Source organism: Miniopterus schreibersii (genome assembly GCF_964146895.1).
Source record: "Miniopterus schreibersii genome assembly, chromosome: X".
NCBI classification, from domain to species: Eukaryota; Metazoa; Chordata; class Mammalia; order Chiroptera; family Miniopteridae; genus Miniopterus; species Miniopterus schreibersii.
Window position 1 is genome coordinate 63,568,536 of NC_138104.1, and position 21,326 is coordinate 63,589,861.

At 37.1% G+C, this 21,326-nt stretch overlaps 2 pseudogenes across 2 annotated transcripts; both read right to left on the minus strand.

The window, feature by feature from the left end:
* Positions 1-1,852: 1,852 nt before the first annotated feature.
* On the minus strand, positions 1,853-3,195 carry LOC308551442 (rho guanine nucleotide exchange factor 9 pseudogene; annotated as a pseudogene). The gene has a single exon. The product of its transcript is annotated as a rho guanine nucleotide exchange factor 9 pseudogene (transcript).
* A 162-nt stretch (positions 3,196-3,357) lies between these two features.
* On the minus strand, positions 3,358-3,536 carry LOC308550982 (annotated as a pseudogene). Its single transcript has one exon. The product of its transcript is annotated as an uncharacterized misc_RNA (transcript).
* Between the last annotated feature and the right edge of the window lie 17,790 nt (positions 3,537-21,326).

Sequence of the window (21,326 nt, forward strand, 5' to 3'; positions counted from 1 at the left end):
TCTAAATTAACAAGAGGTAACTCTCCCACCATAAAAAAAAAATCTATTTCAAGCATTTTACTGAATGATGACACTTTTAGTAGTGTTCTCCTTAAAGATGGTAATATGCCAAGGATGCCCACTTACCCACCTACTGTTTGACATTGTATTGAATGGAAGTAATAGTCAATGCAATAAGATAAAAAATAGAAATAAAAGGTATTAGGATTGAAAGAGCAAAATAGTAGTAGTTTGTAGATTAGATCATTTTCCAGATAAAAAATAATCTATAGATAAACTAATTTAAAAACAAGAAAGTTAAATAAGGTTGCTATGTAGAAGGTCAACCCAAAAATATCAGTACCCTATAGAGGATATAAATTTTTTAATTTATTTTTTATTTATTTTTTTTAAATATATATTTATTGATTTCAGAGAGAGGAAAGGAGAGGGAGAGAGAGAGAGATAGAAACATCAATGATGAGAGAGTCATTGATCGGCTGCCCCCTGCATGCTCTGGACTAGGGATCGAGCCCACAACCCATGCATGTGCCCAGACCGGGAATCGAACCCCGATCGCCTGGATCCTAGGTCGACGCTCAACTGCTGAGCCGTGCCTGGTAGGGCTAAATTTATTTTTTATTGAATGTATTGGGATGACATTGGATAATAAAATTATGTAGGTTTCAAGTGTACAATTCTATATTACAACATCTATATATTGTATTGTTTGGTTACTATTCCAAGTCAACTCTCTTTTCATCACCATTTATTCCCCTTAACCTTCTTCTACCTCTCCCCACCTTCCCTTTCCTCTGGCAATCACCATACAGTTGTCTGTGTCCATGTGTGTTAACTTGTCCAAATTTTCTATACCTTTACTACTTATTTGTGGGTTTTGTTCTATCAGCATCAAAATGTCCCACTATAAATGTGAATTTATTGATTTCCCCTTGTAATTTGGTCAACTATTATTTTTATATAAGTTGATATTATGAGGTGGATACAAGTTCATGATTGTTATAACTTTGTGATGGCTAATTAAAGATTATAAAGTCATTTCTTTTATATTAATAATTTTCACCATTAATTCTCTTTTGTCTGATATAATATTGCCATATCTTTACCTAGTGTATCTTTTTATACTCCTTTATTGTTAGCTTTTTTGTATGGTTATGTTTTAGGTGTGTCTTTTGTAACCCAAATTTTCCTGGATTTCATTTTCATATCCAATATGAGTTGTTTCATAGACACCTATGATTAATTTACATTTATATTTTAATTATAAACATATTTGTGCTTGTTTTTATGTTATTTTATATTTTATTTGTGCCATTGTTTGTTTACTTCTTTATCCCTCCTTTTCCACCTTCAGCTGATTGATTGAGTTTTTCCTCCTATGGGTATGAAAGTTATGCATGTTATTTACATTCTATCAGTGATTACATTTATAATTTTAAAAATACATACGTTACTATACATTTTTCTAACACGGTCTACAGGTAACATTTCTGGCATTCTCTTTACAAAAAGAAGAATCTTAAAACAACCTTATCCTTCTATCCTCCATGTTATAATAGGTTAGCTTTTAATTCTATAAATCTCTTCAATTAATTATCATCATGATTTTTTTACAGTCAATACTTACCTGGATTTTCAACACGGTTTACTGATTTCTTTGCTCAACATTGATTAATTACATCACACTTCTTATTTTTGGTTTCAGTTTCAGTTTGGCTGGGATGAATTTTTTAGTAGTTCTTCTAATGAAGTTCTGTATATAGTAAACTTTGAGTCAAGGGGTACCTGAAAATATATATTTTTAAATAATTTTATTTACTTTATTTTAAAATTATCTGCCTCCCTGTAGATATCATTTTTTGAAGGGTGTTAACCTGCTAAAGTTTTGCCAGAATGGTGAATGGCTGCACTTGGGTTCTGTGAACTCAAAGACCTGTGACTGAGCAGTGCCATCCGGGACCAGGTACTGGCCCTGCTTTAATGGGTCCTGTAGCGGTGGGTAGGAAGGAGGAACTGAGCGGGCAGAGTTGACACCTTTTTGTTTAGAGACTTTTCTCACAGTCATTGCAGCCTGCCTCTTCTGATTTTCAGAAATTTCAAAGACAATTTTTTCTCTTCTCTGAAAGTCCTGAGCCAGCATATCTTCTCCTTCAGTTTCATGGCAAAGAAGAGATGCACCTCCTCAGTCTCCGTGTTGTGAAGCTTAACGGTACTCATGCTGACATTAAAGTCATTATCTCTGCCATCTTCAATGTCCACTACCTCATATTTATCCATGTTATTGCAGCCTTTATAGTATAGGATGTCTTTCCGAATCAGGTCCTTCTTCCAAAGGACCATCTGGTGGTCAAGCATGAAGAAGACCCGCTGCTGGTTGTGGCCATAGGGCTGGTAGATCCAGGCCATCTCCCCAGTGTAGATTAACTCCGAGCTCCTGCCTAGGATGTCCTCGCCCTCCCAGTCTAGGACAGAGGACTGCCACTGGGCAATCTTGTCAATATTCTCCAAATGCTGCTTGCGTTCATTGATCTGCTGAATCACATTTCTCATGACAGCCAAAGCAGCTGCCATGTACCTGTAGTCACTATGGTCCTGGGAGGTATACTTGAGGAGCTCAGCCAACTGTAAAGGATACTTACAGATCTTCTGGACTGGAGTCAAAAGGAAACCATCAATAGCAATGTCAATGATCTGCTGCTAGAGGCAACAGTCCTCAAAGAAATGCTGATAGCGGCTCTCTACCAGTTTGAAGAGCTCCATACAGGCATCCAGGTGGTTGTTACAGTACTCAGAGTATATCTAGAACCCATCTTGGTGCTCCAGGAAGCAGGGTCCTATCTCACTGAAGTGGGGGTCATTATTATTGTACTGTTTCTCCAGGTTTCTCACAAAGCCCATCCGAAAACCATAGATGTCTTCAATGTTCCCAGAGATGACCTTCAGTTGCTTATGGTTGAACATGTCCTATCTCTTTCGGCATTGCTTCGGGTAACCTTCACAAATGTCTTTGAGATGCTTGATGTAATGATGCTCAGTGCTCATGATTTCATTGATGGTATTGGTCTGCATCTGGTCCCCATTCTGTAGTGGCTGGTCCAGACAGAGGCAGTCTGAGTTGGGGTCCAGGTGCCCATTCTGCATGTCACTGGGCCCTTCCTCTACCCTGTCCTCCTGGTTCACCCAGAGGAACGTCATGCATATCACAGCAAGGCCATGTGGAAGCTCAAAACATTTACCCCCTGCTCTTTCTCTCCCTCTCTTTTCCTGTCTCTGTCTCTCTTGACTTTTTTTTTCTTAGTGGCTCTCTGGATAAAATAAAATCAAGAGTTAACAAACGCTCAGATGGCTGGACTCCATTCAGTGTATTCCTAGGAAAAACATGAGTATCACATTGACAAGCAGGAAGACTACAATCACAGCAAAACAACTACAGTTTGCACATCCAGGATCATGGTGCAATGCAGAATACTGTAGTGTTCCAGGTGGGGGTCCAGCAGATGGGAAGATGTCAGTCTCTGTTCTGTCAGACTGTCCATACAGCCACCATTCTAGAAAGGAGAGGAGGAAATCAGATGGTTAGGAAAGGGTTGGGTTTGGTTCCTGAGATTGGTATGGAGGAAGTGGGAGTGAGGACAGGAGAGCTTGTTTACCCCCTTTCCATGATTGAGCTGATTTTCTTCCGTAGCTGAGAAATCTTAGCTTGCACTGAAGTTGGCAGAGACCAGTATTCTCTCTTAAGCACCATGGAAAAGGCAAAATCCTAGCTTTCAAAAGGAGAGGCAGGAGGAACCAGTGAGAGGTTCTCCAGGGCCTGCTCGGTCTATCTACCCTGGCCTCCATCTGTCCACCTGCCTGGCTACCTGTCAATCTCGGTCTCCCCTACTCCTTCTAGTTCACTCTCTTTCCTAAGCTTGCTTGTTCTGTTCACTGGGTTCCTGGTTGCCAGCCACTTATTCCAGCCCTGCCTAGTCAGCTCTCTCTCTCCTCTCCCCCTGAAAATATTTTTATTTCATCCTCAGTTTTGCATAATAATTCAAGTGATTATCACATTCTAAGATGATAATTACTGGATTAGATTTCCTTGAGCCTAAATTTTCCTCTTACATATTCTGATTTTCTTTTTTGGTGGTAAAATTCCTTGAATGCTTTATAATATAGGGTGTCCCAAAAAATGTATACACATGCTTTGAAAAATTATAAAAGACAGTGTTTATTAAAATACATTTTATTTTCAAAATTGAGCTATCAGCTGTTAAAGTGTGTATACAGTTTGGGGGGACACCCTGTATTTTGTTATAATCTCATTTTTAGAGAGAGTTGTTTTCTTGCCCTGGCCAGGTAGCTCAGTGGATTAGAGCATTGTCTGGATATGCCAAGATTGCGGGTTTGATCCCTGGTCAGGGCACATAATAGAAGCAACCAATGAATGCATAGATAAGTGGAACAGCAAACTAATCTCTCTCTCTCTCCCTCTCTCTCTCTCTCTCTCTCAAATAAAATTTAGAAAGAGAGAGAATTGTCTGCCCTAAAAGTTTTGCATGTACACTAGATTGTAGAGGTATCACTAATGGTATAGTTTTGTGTTTGCTTTTGCAGTATCCCTATAAAATTTACCAGTTTGGGACTGGTTTTTATTTATTTTTTTAGATTTTGTTTTCCACAACATATATGGACCCCACAGTGCAGACAGTGCATATATTTCATGGGGGACTCACAGCTGAGAATGGATTTTTTACATACATTCATAGGCCAATGATCATAGTCTTAGTCGTACTTCTTATTCCAGAAAGCTCAATTCCAGCTCACTACCCACGTACTAGGTCTGTCGCCTCTCAACCATTTCAGCAGGACATTAAACTCCAGCCACATAGGGTTGGAGAAAGGGTTTGACTACAAAGGAGGACTGAAGATTTTGAGAGGATGATAGAACTGTTTCATATCTTGATTGTGGTAGTTATTACACTACTATATGCACATATTAAAACATGCAGAACTAAACATCAAAAGAATGATTTTACTTTATACCTTAATTTTAAAAAGAAAAAAGAAGAATACCCCAGATTGTTTTATGTCTATATCTGATTCCTCTATGAGGTATCGGACTTAACTCTATTTACTGTTTTATTACTTTACTTTTCATTTCTGACCCTTAGAGAGTTTCTTTGTTTGATTTCAAGCTCAATTATGCATTCTTTTAAATGTTGGAGGGGAAGTGTTATAATATTTATCCAACTTTTCTGCTTGTTTGAAGTGTATAGAGAAATATATCTCACATCTTGTCAGTTAACCCTGTTGACTGCATTGCATACTTTTTTACCTGGTATTTATACTTTAACGAAATAAAGCCCAAGAATTAAAACAAAAGAAAAAAGGAAGGAAAAATGCATAAAGATGCTTATATCAATGTTTTTCATAATACCAACTTTTGAGGTTTAATGAAAAACCTCAACAATTATATGAAAAGTCTATGGACTTATATTGATATATGAAATAATGTTTACCAAAGCAGAACACAAAGACACACACATATGCGTACACCTACACATAAGTGTATGGATCCCAAAGTACCATGAGTACTTATATACACATGCATACAGATCCATGTTTATAAGGATTTCAAAAGAACACATGACAAAATAAATATTTGATGTTTTAAAGTGCTGTTCATCATTGTTTCTCCTTTTCTTATTCACATTTTACTTATTTATTTATTTATTGTTTACAATATTACAGTTGTCCCACATTTTGCCTCTCTCTGCCCAGCCCCCGCCTCACCCCAGGCCTTCCCCAAACTAATGTCTGTGTCCATGAGCTATGCATATATACATATATGTTCTTTGGTTAATTTCTTCCTGCCCTCTCTACCCAATGAACCTCTGAGATCTGTCAGTCTGATCCATGCATCCATCCTTCGGGACCTATTTTGTTCATCAGTTTCTTTTGTTCAATACATTCCACAGGTAAATGAGATCAAGAGATATTTGGCTTTCTCTGACCAGCTTATTTTGCTTACCACAATATTCCCCATGTCCCTCCATCTTGTCTCAAAGGGTAAGAGATCCTTCCTTTCTACACCTGCATAGTATTCCATTGTATAAATGTACCACAGCTTTTTTATCCACTCTTCTACTAATGGGCATTTGGCTATTTCCAGATTTTAGCTATTGTAAATAATGCTGCTAAGAACATAGAGGTGCATATATTCTTTCTAATTAGTGGCTCAAGATTCTTAGGATATATTCCCAGAAGTAGGATCACTGGGTCAAAAGGCAGTTCCATTTTTAATGTTTTCCATAGTGGCTGGACCAGTCTGCATTCCCACCAGCAGTGTACCAGGGTTCCCCTTTCTCCACTTCCTCTCCAGCACATGTCATTTGTTGATTTGTTGATAGTAGCCATTCTTACAGGTGTGAAGTGATACTTCATTGTGGTTTTAATTTGCACCTCTGTGATGATTAGAGACATTGAGCATTTTTTCATATGTTTCTTGGCCATCTGTACATCCTCTTTGGAGAGGTGCCTATTCAGGCTTTTGCCCATTTTTAAAATAGGATTGTTTTTCTTCCTCTTGTTGAGTTGTATGAGTTTCTTTGTACACTTTGGAAATTAGCCCCTTATCAGATACATCCTCAGCAAATATGTTCTCCCATACCATGGGTTTCCTTTGTACGTCGAGGCTGGTTTCTTTTGCTGTACAGAAGCTATTTAGTTTGATGTAGCCCCACTTGTTTATTTTTTTTCTTTTGTTTCTGTTGCCCTAGGAGATGTATTGGTGAAAATCCCATTATATGAGATGTCTGTGACTTTACTGCCTATATTTTCTTCCAGGAATTTTATAGTTTTGTGACTTACATTTAAGTATTTTATCCATTTTGAGTTTATTCTTGTGTATGGTGTAATTTGGTGGTCTAGTTTCTTTTTTTTTTTTTTCTGCATGTAGCTGTCCAGTTTTCCCAGCACCATTTCCTAAAGAGACTCTCTTTACTCCATTGTATACTCTTGCCTCCTTTGTCAAATATTAACCGACCATAATTGCGTGAGTCTATTTCTGCGATCTCTTTTCTGTTCCATTGATCTATATGTCAGCTGTTGTACCAATACCAGGCTGTTTTGATTACAAGGGCTTTGCAGTACAGTTTGATATCTGGTAAGGTGATCCCTCCCACTCTGTTCTTCTTTCTCAAGATGGCTGCAGCTATTCAGGGTCTTTTTTGGGTCCATATAAATTTTTGGAATATTTTTTCTAGCCCTGAGAAATATGCTGTTGGTATTTTAATAGGAATTGCATTGAATCTATAAATTACTTTGGGTAGTATGGACATTTTAATGATATCAGTTCCTCCTATCCATGAACATGGTATATTCTCCCACTTGTTTATATCTTCCTCTACTTCTCTTTTCAGTGTCCTGTAGTTTTCCGAGTACAGGTCTTTTACATCCTTGGTTAAGTTTATTCCTAGATATCTTATTTTTTTAGTTGCAATGGTAAATGGTATTTTTTTATAGTTTCTCTTTCTGCGAGTTCATTGTTGGTGTATAAGAATGTCGTCAAGTTTCTGGATGTTAATTTTGTATCCAGCTACCTTGCCGAATTCATATTTCAAATCTAGTAGTACTTTGATGGAGTCTTCAAGGTTTTCTATGTACAATGTTATGTCATCTGCAAATAATGAGTTCTACTCCCTCCTTTCCACTTTTGATACCTTTTGGACTTTCTTCCTTTGTGATGGCTGTGGCAAGGATTTCCAATACTATGTTGAATAAGAGTGGATAAAAAAGCTGTGGGACATTTACACCATGGAATACTACACAGCTGTAAAAAAGAAGAATCTCGTACCCTTTGGGACAGTATGGATGGACCTGGAGAATACTATGCTAAGTGAAATAAGCCAGGCAGCGAAAGACAAATATCACATGATCTCGCTTATACGTGGAATCTAAAGAACTTAATAAACTGATGAACAGAATAGATTCAATGACATGGAAGCATAGATGAGACTGATGAATGTCAGAGGGATGGAGGAGGGCGGGTGGGTGGAGGGGGAGAGAGTAACCAAAGAATTTATGTGCATATACGCACAACCCAAGGACATGGACAATGGTGGGGAGAGGGACTGGGGAGGGGGAAGGAACGGGGTGGAACGGGTCACTGGGGAGAAAAAGGGACATCTGTATTATTTTAAACAATAATAAAATTAAAAAAAAAAAAAAGAGTGGTGAAAGTGGACATTGTGTCTTGCTCCTGTTTTTAAGGGAAATGATTTTAGTTTTTGACCATAGAATATGATGTTGCCTTTAGGTTTGTCATATATGGCCTTTATTATGTAGAGGTATGTTCCCTTTATTCCCACTTTCTTGAGGGCTTTTATCAAAAATGGGTGCTGGATTTTGACGAATGCTTTTTTTTGCATCTGTTGATATTGTCATACTATTTTTGTTCATTTCGTTTATGTGATATATCACATTTTTTTGATTTGAGGATATTATACGAGCCTTGCATCCCCAGAATAAATTCCACTTGGTTGTGCTATATAATCTCTTTAATATATTGCTGGATCCATTTTGCTAGTATTTTGTTGAGTATTTTACATCTATGTTCATCAGGGATATTGGCCTGTAATTTTCTTTCTTTGTGGTGTCTTTATCTGGTTTTGGGATTAGGATGATGCTGGCCTCATAAAAAGAATTTGGGAGTTTCCCTCCTCTTGAATTTTCTAGAATAATTTGAATAGAATAGGTGTTAATTCTTCTTTGAATGTTTGGTAAAACTCACCTGTAAATCCATCTGAGCCAGGACTTTTGTTTCCTGACAATTTTTTGATTACTGCTTCAATTTCATCAGTTGTTATCAGCCTATTCAGGTTTTCTGCCTCTTCGTGATTCAGCTTTGGAAGATTGTATGCTTCTATGAATTTGTCCATTTCACCCATGTTGTCCAGTTTGTTGGCATATAGTTGTTCATAGTATTTTCTTACAATCTTTTGTATTTCTTTTGGACCAGTTGTTATATCACCTCTTTCATTTCTGATTTTATTTATTTAGGTCCTCTCTCTTTCTTGTTGAGTCTGGCTAAAGGTGCATCAATCTTATTTATCTTTTCAAAGAACCAACTCTTGGTTTCATTGATTTTTATATTGTGTATTTAGTGTCTATGTCATTAATTTCTGCTCTTATCTTTGTTATTTCCTTCCTTCTACTTCCCTGAAGCTTTTATTGCTATTCTTGTTCTAGTTATTTTAGTTGTTAGATGTTTTCATAGAGCTTTTTTTTTTTTCCCTGAGGTATGCCTGTAGTGTTATGAAATTTCCTCTCAGGACTGCTTTCGCTGTGTCCCATAGATTTTGGGTTGTTGTCTGTTCATTTTCATTTTTATCCAGGAAGTGTTTGATCTTCCTTGATCTCATTGGTAACCCATTCACTGTCTCATTACATGGTATTTAGCCTCCATGTGTTTGAATATTGTTGAGTTTTTTAATACTGGTTGATTTTTAGTTTCATGGCATTGTGATCAGAGAAGATGCTTGATATGATTTCAGTCTTCTTGAATTTGTGGAGACTTGCTTTGTGCCCTTACATGTAGTTTATTTTTGAGAATGTTCCATGTGCACTTGAGAAGAATGTGTATTCTGCTGCTTTGGGATGAAATGTTCTTTAAATGTCAATTAAATCTATTAGATCTAGTGTGTCATTTAAGGTCTGTGCTTCCCTGTTGATTTTTTGTCTTAATGATTTGTCCAGTGATGACAGTGTGTTGTTAAAGTCCCCCACTGTGATTGTGTGGCAGTCAATGTCCCCATTAAGGTCCACCAAAACATTTTTTTATATATTTAGGTGCTCCTATATTGGGTGCATATATGTTTATAAGGGTTATTTTGTCCTGTTGGATTGATCCCTTCAGTATTATGTAGTGACCATCTTTGTCTCATGTTATGGTCTTTATTTTGAAGCCTATATTTTCAGGAATAACTATTGATACTCCAGCTTTTCTTTTGTTTCCATTTGCATGGAATATTTTTTTCCATCCCTTCACTTTTAGCTTGTGTGAATCTTTTACTCTTAGGTGAATCTCTTGTAGACAGCTTGTATTTGAGTCCTGTTTTCTTATCCATTCAGCTATCTTATGTCTTTTGATTGGAGCATTTATTCCCTTTACATTTAAGGTTACTATTGATAGATACTTATTTAATGCCATTTCCCCCTTTTTGCTGATGTACATTTCTCTCAATATTTCTTCTTCTTCTTAACGCAGTCCTTTTAGCATTTCTTGCAATGCTGGTTTGGTGGTACTGAACTCCTTTAGGCTTCTTTTGTCTCGGAAGCTCTTTATTTCACCTTCAATTTTAAGTGATAGCCTTGCTGGATAAAGCAGTCTTGGTTCCATGTTCTTGCTTTTCATTCCTTTAAGAACTTCATGCCACTCCCTTCTGGCCTAAAGTGTTTCTGTTGAGAAATCTGATGTCAGCCTTATGGGGGTTCCCTTATAGGTCATTGCTTGTCTGTCTCTTGCAGCTCTTAATATTCTCTCTTTTTCCTTAACATTTGTCATTTTAATTATGATGTGTCTTTGAGTGGGCCTCTGTAGGTTCCTCTTGTTTGGAAACCTCTGTGCTTCCTGAATTTTTGTGGCTTTCTCCATCCCCAACTTAGGGAAGTTTTCTGTCATTATTTCCTCCACCAAGTTCTCTATTCCTTGCTCAGTTTTCTTCCCCTTTCCCCCTGTGATGCGAATCTTGTTTGACTTCATGTTGTCCTAAAGCTCCATTAAACTGTCCTCATGCTTTTTAAGTGTTTTTTCTTTATGTTGCTCTGATTCAGTGGCCTTTTTTTACCTTATCTTTTAAATCACTTATTCTGTTCTCTGCTTTATTCAGCATGCTTTAATTCCATCCAGTATATTCTTCATATCAGATATATTATACTTCATTTCTACCTGGTTCTTATTTATCATATCTAGCTCTTTTTTCATGTTTTCACTACGTTCCTGGACCTTTCCATTAAGTGTTTGTGGTTCTTATTAATTTCCTTGAGCATCTTTATAACCATTATTCTGAACTCTATTTCTGATCTATTTGCTTAACTCCATCTCCTTAAGGACTTTTTCTGGCAATTTTTCCTTTCCTTTGTTTGGGGGGTGTTTCTTTGTCCCCCCATTTTGGTGGCTTTTAGTATTTGTATTTGTATATTAGATATATTTGCTGTCTCCCAGCCTTGTGGGGTGGGATTTTATAGTGTGTGTCCAGTGGAGCCCAGAGTTGTATTTTCCTTATATTTCTGAGCTATTTTTTCCATGCGTGTCCTTTTTGTGGGTGTCCCTTTTGTGAGTTCTTTGGGCTCTCCTGTTCTGATTCAGTCTAGATTGTTTTTGACCCCTTCTTGGGAGGACTCTTTTCTCAGGTTTGCTACCTGTGTGTCTCAGCCGAAACCACGTCATCTGAGCTGTTGTACGGGTGCCCGCAAGGCAAGATAATACACGACCAAGCTGCCAAGGCACAAGCAGTATCTGACAAAATATTCTGACAAGCACAATGAATACATCCCAAGTGGAAGTAGAATTGGGAGTGTGAAGTGAGAACACAAATTCTAAAGCAAAAAAGAAGAAAAAAATAGAGAAAATGATGTTATTGCTAATAGTAACAAAAAATAATAAACTAAAAAAGTAAAAAATAGAGAAGCTACTGGGAGATAAAAGAGGCAGAGAGAAGATTCTGAAAGAAGGGCGAGCAAAAAATTAATTGTAGAGCATAAGAATAGGAAAATACTTGAATATGAAAAAATGAAAATACAATAAAGAGACAGAAAGAAACAAGAAGACAGGAAGACAGAAGGAAGTAAAAGAAAAGAAACAAAAAAAAGCAAAGCAAAACAATTTTTTCAAAAAAAATTTAATTTAGAAATTTACAAAGGAAATTTTTTTCTTTCCTGAGGTGGGTGGGGGGAATGTCAATCAGGTGAGTTTCATCTGGGCAGCTTAAGTTGTCTGAGGCTCACTGTTTTGTATTCTGATTTCACGTCTCCTGGGAGGTACTTGTGTATCAGCCAATGTCAGGAGCTGTCTTGGTTTCGCTCTGGTGTCCTTTGGTAGTTGGCTGATCCCAGGCTCTCTGTGGATCACCTACACTTGTCAGCTATCTTGGCTCCCCCTTATGGTTGCCTGGTCTTACTCCAGAGTCTTCTGAAGAGTCTTTATGATGCATCCCAACTAGTGTAGCTCCGGATATTCCTCTCTTTAATTAGAAGTTTCACTGTAAGGCGCTCACTGTGGGGAAGCTAATCTCTGCTTCAAAGCCAGCTCCTCTGTTTCTACCAAATCATCCAATTCTACTTCCTCATACAATAGTCTGCTGCAGTTTCATATTGACTTCAGTCTGTTGCCTTTTCTGTATGGGCAATTTCAGCAGCCTGGGCTCAGTGGGTTCGATTGAAAAACATTCCAGTGAGCACTTTGCCTGCCAAGCCCCCAGCAGGGGTTTTAAGCTTTTCCTTCAGTTCCCAAACAATAGTCCCTGAGAGTCTTATTCTTGTAATGTCCTCCTGTGAGCTGTTCTCCCTTTTCCCTCTGGACTGTGCCCTGTGGGGGATATCTGGGGCTTCAGTGAGCTGAACCAGCCCCTTTCCTGTTGGGGGTGGTGCTCTTAGCCTGCAGGAGAGGTAGGCATGCTCCTTTCCCTGGTCTGGTTGGCTAATTCTATGGGGCTCTTATTTCAAACTCCTCATAATGCAGACACAAATCCCAGCTTTTTCTGGTCTGTCTCCCCAATGCAAGGCAGGAAGGTGGGTGCCAGTTCAGTAATCAAAAACTCAAAAGTGCACAAAGCAACACACAAGCAGGGAATCTTTCCTGCAAGGTCCCACCACCCCCATGCCTCAGCACCAAGGAGGAGGGGGTTATAAGGTCAACCCCCCACAGCTCCCCTGCACAGCTTATCTCAATAAAGCTGGGGCAGCTCCTTTCAAGCTATCTCAGCACCCCTCAGGCGGGTCAAAAATCCTAGAACTGCCCCTCTGGGAGCTCAGGCAACTGGAGACCAGATCCACCCCACAGGCAGCTCCTGTCCCTCTGTGGTGGCAGGAGGGCTATCTTCCCCTTGCGTGCACCACACAGGTCAAATGCTTTCTGGGGTTTTACACAGTGCCTTACAGGAAGGCAGAGAGTCCCTGTATGTGGCTGCTCAGTGCAGCCCTCCGGCCCCTTTCTATTGGGGAGCCACATACTGTGGGACTGCCTTTCCTATGGTCAGCACCTGGTGTGAAAAAACACCTGTTGCCACTCCCATTAGAAGCTTTGTTTCACTGGTAAGGCATAGTCTTCTCTTCACAGGCACAGTGTTCCCCTGGGTCCCTCTACTCTCTGCACAGGGCTCTCCTCCCCTCGGGGTTTGAGATCTCAGCTTTTGGATGCCAGTCCACACTGCCAAGGGGAGGGAGCTTTGCAGCCTCTAGCAGTAGGGCCTAGGAGCCTAGCACAGGTTTCAGAGGGGACTCCCCCTTTCTATCCCCCCCTTACTAGACTCTATGATGTTTCTTCAGTGCTCCCTACTCTAAATATGTCCACTCAGGTATATTTCTCTGTTTTTTCCAAGCTGGTTATGCTGTATTTTTGTGGTAAGTTGAGTCCATGTCTGAAAGTAAGGGCACTCTGCTTCTTGTCACAGTGCCTCCATCTTCCCCCCTCCTGTATAAGTTCTTTGTATATTTTAGAAAATAACCCCTTATCAGATGTATCACTGGCTTGGCAAATACGTTCTCCCATACAGAGAGTTCCCTTTTCATTTTGTGGGTGAATTCTCTTGCTATACAAAAGCTTTTTAATTTGACATAGTCCCATTTGTTTATTTTTTCCTTTGTTTCCCTTGCCTTAAGAGATGTATCAGTGAAAATACTGCTATGTGAGATTCCTGAGATTTTACTGCCTATGTTTTCTTCTAGGATTTTTATGATTTTGCGACTTTTATCCATTTTGAGTTTATTCCAGTGTATTGTGTAAGTTGATGGTCTGTTTTTCTTTTTTTACATGTACCTGTCTAATATCCCCAACACCATTTATTGAAGTACCTATCTTTACTCCATTGTATGCTCTTGCCACCTTTGTCAAATGTTAATTGACAGGCCCAGCCACCGTGGCTTGGTGCTTGAGGTTCGACCTATGAACTAGTAAGTCATGGTTCGATTCCTGGTCAAGGCACATGCCTGGGTTGTGAGCTTGATTCCTGGTGGGGGCCATTCAGAAGGCAGCCCATCAATGACTCTTTCTTATCATTGATGTTTCTATCTCTCTCTCTCCCTCCCTTCCTCTCTTTGAAATCAATTTTAAAGAAAACATAATTTTAAAAATATATATTAATTGATCATACTGTCATAGGTCGATTTCTGGCATCTCCGTTCTGTTTTATTTTTCTATATGCCGGTTCTTGGGCCAATACCAGACTTTGTAGTACAATTTGAAATCCAGTATTGTGATCACTACAACTCTGTTCTTCTTTCTCAAGATTGCTGAGGCTGTTTATGGTCTTTTTGGCTCTATATACATTTTTGAAATATTTGCCATTTTAAAATGGTATTTTAATAAGGATTGTGTTGAATCTGTAGATAGCTATGTGTAGTATGGACATTTTAATGACATTAATTTTTCCAATTCATGAATACAGTATATGCTTCCACTGGTTTGTATATTCCTCTTTTTCTTTTTTAAGTGTCCTATAGTTTTCTGAGTACAGGTCTTTTATCTCTTTAGTTAAGTTTATTCCCAGGTATCTTTTTTTGTTGTTAATAAAATGATAAATGGAATTGTTTCTTTAGTTTCTTTTTCTGAGAGTTTATTACTGGTATATAAAAATGCCATTGATTTCCAGATGTTAATTTTGTATCCTGCTACTTTGCCAAATTCATTTGTTAAATCTGGCTGGTTTTTGTTTTTCTATGATGGAATCTTTAGGGCTTTCTATGTAAAATATCATATCATCTGCGAATAATGACAGTTTTACTTCCTCCTTCCCAATTTGGATGCCTTTTTATTCTTCCTTCTTGTCTGATTGCTGTGGCTAAGACTTTCAGTACTATGTTGAATAAGAGTAGGGAAAGCAGACATCCCTGTCTAGGTCCTGATCTTAAGGGAAACACTTTTACATTTTGCCCATTGAGTATGATGTAGGCTATAGATTTGTCATATATGAGCTTTTTTATGTTAAGGTATGTTTCCTTTATTCTCACTTTGCTTAGAGTATCAGAAATGGGTGCTGAATTTTTAGAGTTTTTTCTGCATCTATTTATATGATCATGGGATTTTTATTTTTAATTTTGTTTATGTGATGTATCACCTTTATTGATTTGCAAATATTGTACCAGACTTGCATCCCTGAAATAAATCCTACTTGGTCATAGTATATGATATTTGTAATGTATTGCTGAATCTGATTTACTAATATTTTGTTGAGAATTTTAGCATCGGTGTTCTTCAGGGATATTGGCCTGTAATTTTCTTTCTTTGTAGTGTATTCATTTGGTTTTGGAATTAGGATAATGTTGGCCTTGTAAAAAGAGCTTGGAAGTCTTCCTTGCTCTTGAATTTTTTGGTATAGTTTGAGTAGGATAGGTGTTACTTCTTTGAATGTTTAGTAAAACTTGCCTCTGAAACCCTCTGGTGCAGCCTTTTGTTTGCTGGAGTTTTATTTTTTTTTTATTAGTGCTTCAGTTCCATTAGTTGTTTTTAGTCTATTTAGGTTTTCTGATTCTTCCTGATTGAGTGTTGGAAGATTGTATGTTTCTAGGAATTTGTCCGTTTCACCCAAGTTGTCCCATTTGTTGGCATAGAGTTGTTCATAGTACTTTCTTGTAATCCTTCGTATTTCTGTGATGTCAGTTGTCACCTCTCCTCTTTTGTTTCTGATTTTATTTATTTAGGACCTCTGTCTTTGATTTTTGATCAGTCTGACTAAAGGTTCATCAATCTTGTTTATCCTTTCAAAAAATCAGCTCTTGGTTTCTTTGATCTTTTGTATTGTTTTCACAGTGTCTATGTCATCTATTTCTGCTCTGATCATTACTATTTCCTTCCTTTTACATACTCTTGGCTTGTTCTTTTTCTGATTCTTTTAGTAGTAGGGTTAGTTAGTTTATTAGAGCTTTTTCGTGTTTCTTGAGGTAGTCCTAAATGCTATGAACTTCCCTCTCAAGACGGGTTTCACACAGATTTTACATTGTTGTGTGTTCATTTTTGTTTGTTTCCAGTAAGTTTTTTATTTCTACCTTGATCTCATTGGTAATCCATTCATTGTTTTATGACATGCTATGTAGCCTATGTGTGTGTAAATGTTCTTGAGTTTTTCTGCTGTAGTTGATTTCTAGTTTCATGTCATTGTGACCTGAGGAGATGCTTGATATGATTTCAATCTTCTTGAACTTAAGTCTTATTTTGTGTCCTTACATGTGGTCTATCTTTGAGAATGTTTCATGTGCACTTGAGAAGAATGTATATTCTGCCACATTGGGATGAGATGTTCTGCAAATATCTGTCAAATCCATATGATCTAGTGTGTCATTTAGTGTCTCTGTTTCCTTGTTGATTTTTTTGTCTGTAAGATGTATCCAGTGATGTCAATGGGGTGTGAAAGTCATCTACTATGATTGTATTCCTATTGATCTCTCCTTTAAGTTCACCAAGAGTTCTTTTTATATATTTAGGTGCTCCTATATTGGGTGCATATATGTTTATAAGCATTAAATATTCTTTTTGGATTAAACCCTTTAGTATTATGTAGTGACATTCATTGTTTCTTTTTATGGCCTTTTTTTTTTTTTAAGTCTATTTGGTCAGATATGATTATTGCTACCCCAGATATTTTTTTCCTTTTCACTTGCATGGATTTTTTTTCCCCATCCTTTTATTTTCAGTCTATGTCAATCTTTTGTTTTGAGGTGGGTCATGTTTTCTTATCCATTCACCTACCCTATATCTTTTGATTGGAGCATTTAATCTGTTTACATTTAAGGTTATTATTGATCGGTACATACTTATTACCAATTTTATTCTTTATGGTTATGTTTCTCTCTCTATTTCTTCTTCCTATTATAGCAGTTCCTTTAACATTTCCTGCAATGCTGGTTTGGTGGTGATAAGCTCCTTTAGCCTTTTCTTTTGGGGAAGCTCCTTATTTCACCGTCACCATCTATTTTGAATGATAGCCTTGCTCGATATAGTAGTCTTGTTTTCAGGTCCTTGATTTTCATTTTCATTTGAATATTTCATGCCAATCCCTGCTGGCCTGGTGTTTCTGTTGAGGAATCAGCTAACAGTCTAATGTAAACATCCCTATAGGTAACTTTCTCCCTCTCTCTTGCTGCCTTTAAGATTCTTTGTCTTTGTCTTTAACATTTGCCTTTTTTTTTTTTTTTTTAATCCTCACATGAGGACATTTTTTCCATTGCTTTTTGGGGGGAGGAACATCAATGTGAGACATATCGATTGGTTGCCTCCCACATGCACCCTGACTGGAGTTGGGGATCGAGCCTATAACCAAGGTATGTGACCTTGGCCAGTATTGAACTCAGGACCCTTCAGTCCAATGGCTGACGCTCTAGCCACTGAGCCAAAGTGGCTAGGGCAACATTTGCCGTTTTTTTTTTTTTTTTAATTTATCTTTATTGTTGAAAGTATTACAGATGTCCCCCTTTTTCTCCCATTGATACCCTCCACCCCACATCTACCCCACCCCAGGCCTTCCCCATTCCAATGTCTATGTCCATAGGTTACATATATAAGCATATAAGTATCAATACCATGCTGTTTTGATTATTGTAGCTCTATAGTATAATGTGAAGTTTGGTAGCATCATACCTCCAGCTTCATTCTTTTTTCTCAGGATTGCTTTGGCTATTCAAGGTCTTTTGTGATTCCATAAAAATCTGCAGATCTCTCGTTCTATTTCTTTAAATAATGAAATTGGCATTTTGATGGGGATTGCCTTAAATCTGTATATTGCTTTGGATAATATGACCATTTTAACTAGGTTGATTCTTCCAATCCATAAACATGGGATATTTTTCCATTTTATTGTGTCTTTTTCAATCTCTTTTAGTAATGCTTTGTAATTTTCAGTATATAGGTCTTTCACTTTCTTTGTTAAGTTTATTCCTAAGTATTTTATTCTTATGGTTGCAATTGCAAAAGGAATTGTGTGTGTGTTTTTCTGAAGTTTTGTTGTTAGTATACAGGAAGACAATGGATTTATGTACATTGATTTTGTATTCTGCAACTTTACTGCATTTGTTTATTGTTTCTAATATTTTTTTGGTGGATTCTTTAGGGTTTTCTATATACAGAATCATGTCATCTGCAAAAAGTGACAGTTTTACTTCTTTCTTCCCTATTTGGATGCCTTTTATTTCTTTCTCTTGCCTTATTGCTCTGTCTAGGACTTCCAGAACTATGTTGAATAAGAGTGGTGAGAGTGGACATCCTTGTCTTGTTCCTAATCTTAGAGGGAAAGCTTTCAGTTTTTCACCATTGAGTATGATGCTGGCAGAGGGCTTATCTTATATGGTCTTTATTATGTTAAGGTTCTTTCCTTCTATTCCTATTTTATTGAGTGTTTTAATCATAAATGGATGTTGTATCTTATCAAATGATTTTTTGTACCTATTGATAAGATCATATGATTTTTATCCTTTCTTTTGTTAATTTGGTGTATTACATTGATCAATTTACATATGTTGAACCATTCTTGTGCCCCTGGAATGAACCCCACTTGATCATGATGTATTATTTTTTTGACATACTGCTGTATTTGATTTGCTAGTATTTTGTTTAGGATTTCTGCATCTGTATTCATCAGAGATATTGGTCTGTAGTTTTCTTTTTTTTTTTATGTTATCCTTGCCAGGTTTAGGCATCAGGGTTATATTGGCCTCATAAAATGTGTTAGGTAGTATTGCCTCTTCTTCAACTTTTTGAAGAGTTTGAGGAGGATAGGTTTTAACTCTTCTTTGAACCTTTGGTAGAATTCACTGGTGAAGCCATCTGGTCCTGGACTTTTGTTTTTTGGTAGGTTTTTGATGTTTGTTCCAATTTCCTTGCTGCTGATTGGTCTACTTAGATTTTCCAATTCTTCATGATTTAGTCTAGGAAACTTATATATTTCTAGGAACTTATCCATTTCTTCTGGGTTATGGAATTTGGTGGTATATAGTCTTTCATAATGTTCTAGTATGATCTTTTATATATCTGTGATGTCTGTGATGACTTCCCCTCTCTCAGTTCTGATTTTGTTTATATGGGTCTTTTCCCGCTTTTCCTTAGTGAGTCTAGCCAGGGGGTTGTCAATTTTATTAATCTTTTCAATGAACCAGCTCTTTGTTTTATTAATGTTTTGTATAGTTTTTTGTTCTCTCATTCAGTTCTTCTCTAATTTTTATTATTTTCTTTCTTCTGCTCACTTTGGGTTGCTTTTGTTCTTTTTCTAGTTCTTCAAGATGTGATGTTAGATTGTTTACTTGGGATTTCTCTTGTTTCTTGAGATAGGCCTGTAATGATATAAGCTTCCCTCTTAGTACTGCTTTCACTGTATCCCAGAAGTTTTGATATGTTGTATTGTCATTCTCATTTGCCTCTATACATCTTTTGAGCTCATATTTTATTTCTTCTTTCACCTAGTCATTTTTTAGTAGTATGTTCTTTAACCTCCATGTGTTTGTGGGTTTCTTTACTTCCTTTTTGCAGTTGACTTCTAATTTCAAGGCGTCATGGTCAGAGAATATGCTTGGTATAATTTCATTCTTTTTGAATTTGTTAATGCTAGTTCTGTGACCCAACATATAGTCAATCTTTGAGAGTTTTTCATGTGCACTGGAGAAGAACGTATAATCTGATGTTCTAAGATGAAAAGTTTTGTAAATGTCAATTATGTCCATTTGGTCTAGCATTTCATTTAAGGCCAATATTTCTTTATTGATTTTTTTTTGGTTTGGTTGATCTGTCTAGAGCCATCAATGGAGTATTAAGGTCCCCAACTATGATTGTATTTTCATCTGTTTCTCATTTTAGTTCTATGAGTAGTTGCTTTATATATTTTGTTGCTCCTTGGTTGGGTGCAAATATATTAAGAAGTGTTGTGTTTTCTTAATGTAGTGTCCCCTTTATTATCATAAAGTGTCAATCTTTGTCTCATTATCTTTGTTGTATTGAAATCTATTTTGTCAGATATAAATATGGGTATGCTATACTTATATGGTGTAAGCATTTTTGGTGGCTGTTATTTGCTTGGAGAATCATTTTTCACCCCTTTACTTTGAATCTAGCTTTTTCTTTGCAGCTTGGATGTGCTCTTGTAGGCAGCATATGGTTGGATTTTATTTTTTGATCCACTCTGCTACTCTGTGCCTCTTTATTGGTGAATTCAGACCATTTACATTTAGGGTAATTATTGATGTCTGAGGATTTCCTATAGCCATTCTATCTTCTGTTTTCTTGTAGCTCTGTGTCTCCATTGGTTCTTTTGCTTTGTACTTCTGTGCATTGTTTTTGTTTGGTGGTGTATCATACTTCTTTTCCCTGTATCCTCTTTTTTTAAGCTAGGTGTCCTGGTTTGGGAATTTTTGAGTATGGTTACCATTAGTTTTATAAAAACAAAGTTGCATATATACAATAGTTTATTTTCTTTCAAATGCATTTGATGTTCATCCTGCTTTGCCAGTTCTGTCATTTCCCCTTCCCCTTTTATGTGTTGTCACAAACTATCTCTCTTTAGTGTTGTGATCTTATGTTCTTTGTTTCAGGTAGAATAACTCCCTTGAGTATTTCCTGCAATGGAGGTTTTCTGTTGATAAAATCTCTCAGCTTCTTTATGTCTGGGAACGTCTTTATTTTTCCTTCATATTTAAAGGATAATTTTGTTGGATATACTATTCGTGGCTGGTAATTTATCTCTTTTAGACATTTGAATATTTGTTTCCACTCTCTTCTGGCTTGTAGATTTTCTGCTGAGAAGCTGGATGAAATTCTGATGGGTTTTCCTTTGTAGGTCACTTCTTTCTTTTCCCTGGCTGCTTTGATAAATTTTTTTTGGTCATTAATTTTTTACAGTTTTAATACAGTGTGCTTTGGAGCACATTGAAGTGCTCTTTGGATTGAAGTAACTAGGTGTTCTGTTTGTGTCTTGTATTTGAGGATCTAGTTCTTTCATTAGGTTTGGGAAGCTCTTCCACTCTTTATTTAAATTGACTCTCTGTTCCCTTTTTAGTTTCTTCTTCACTAATGCCTATAATTCTAATATTGTTTTTTCTGATGGAGTCAGATTGTTCTCGTAGAGCTCTTTAATTTTTCCTTATGCTCAGGT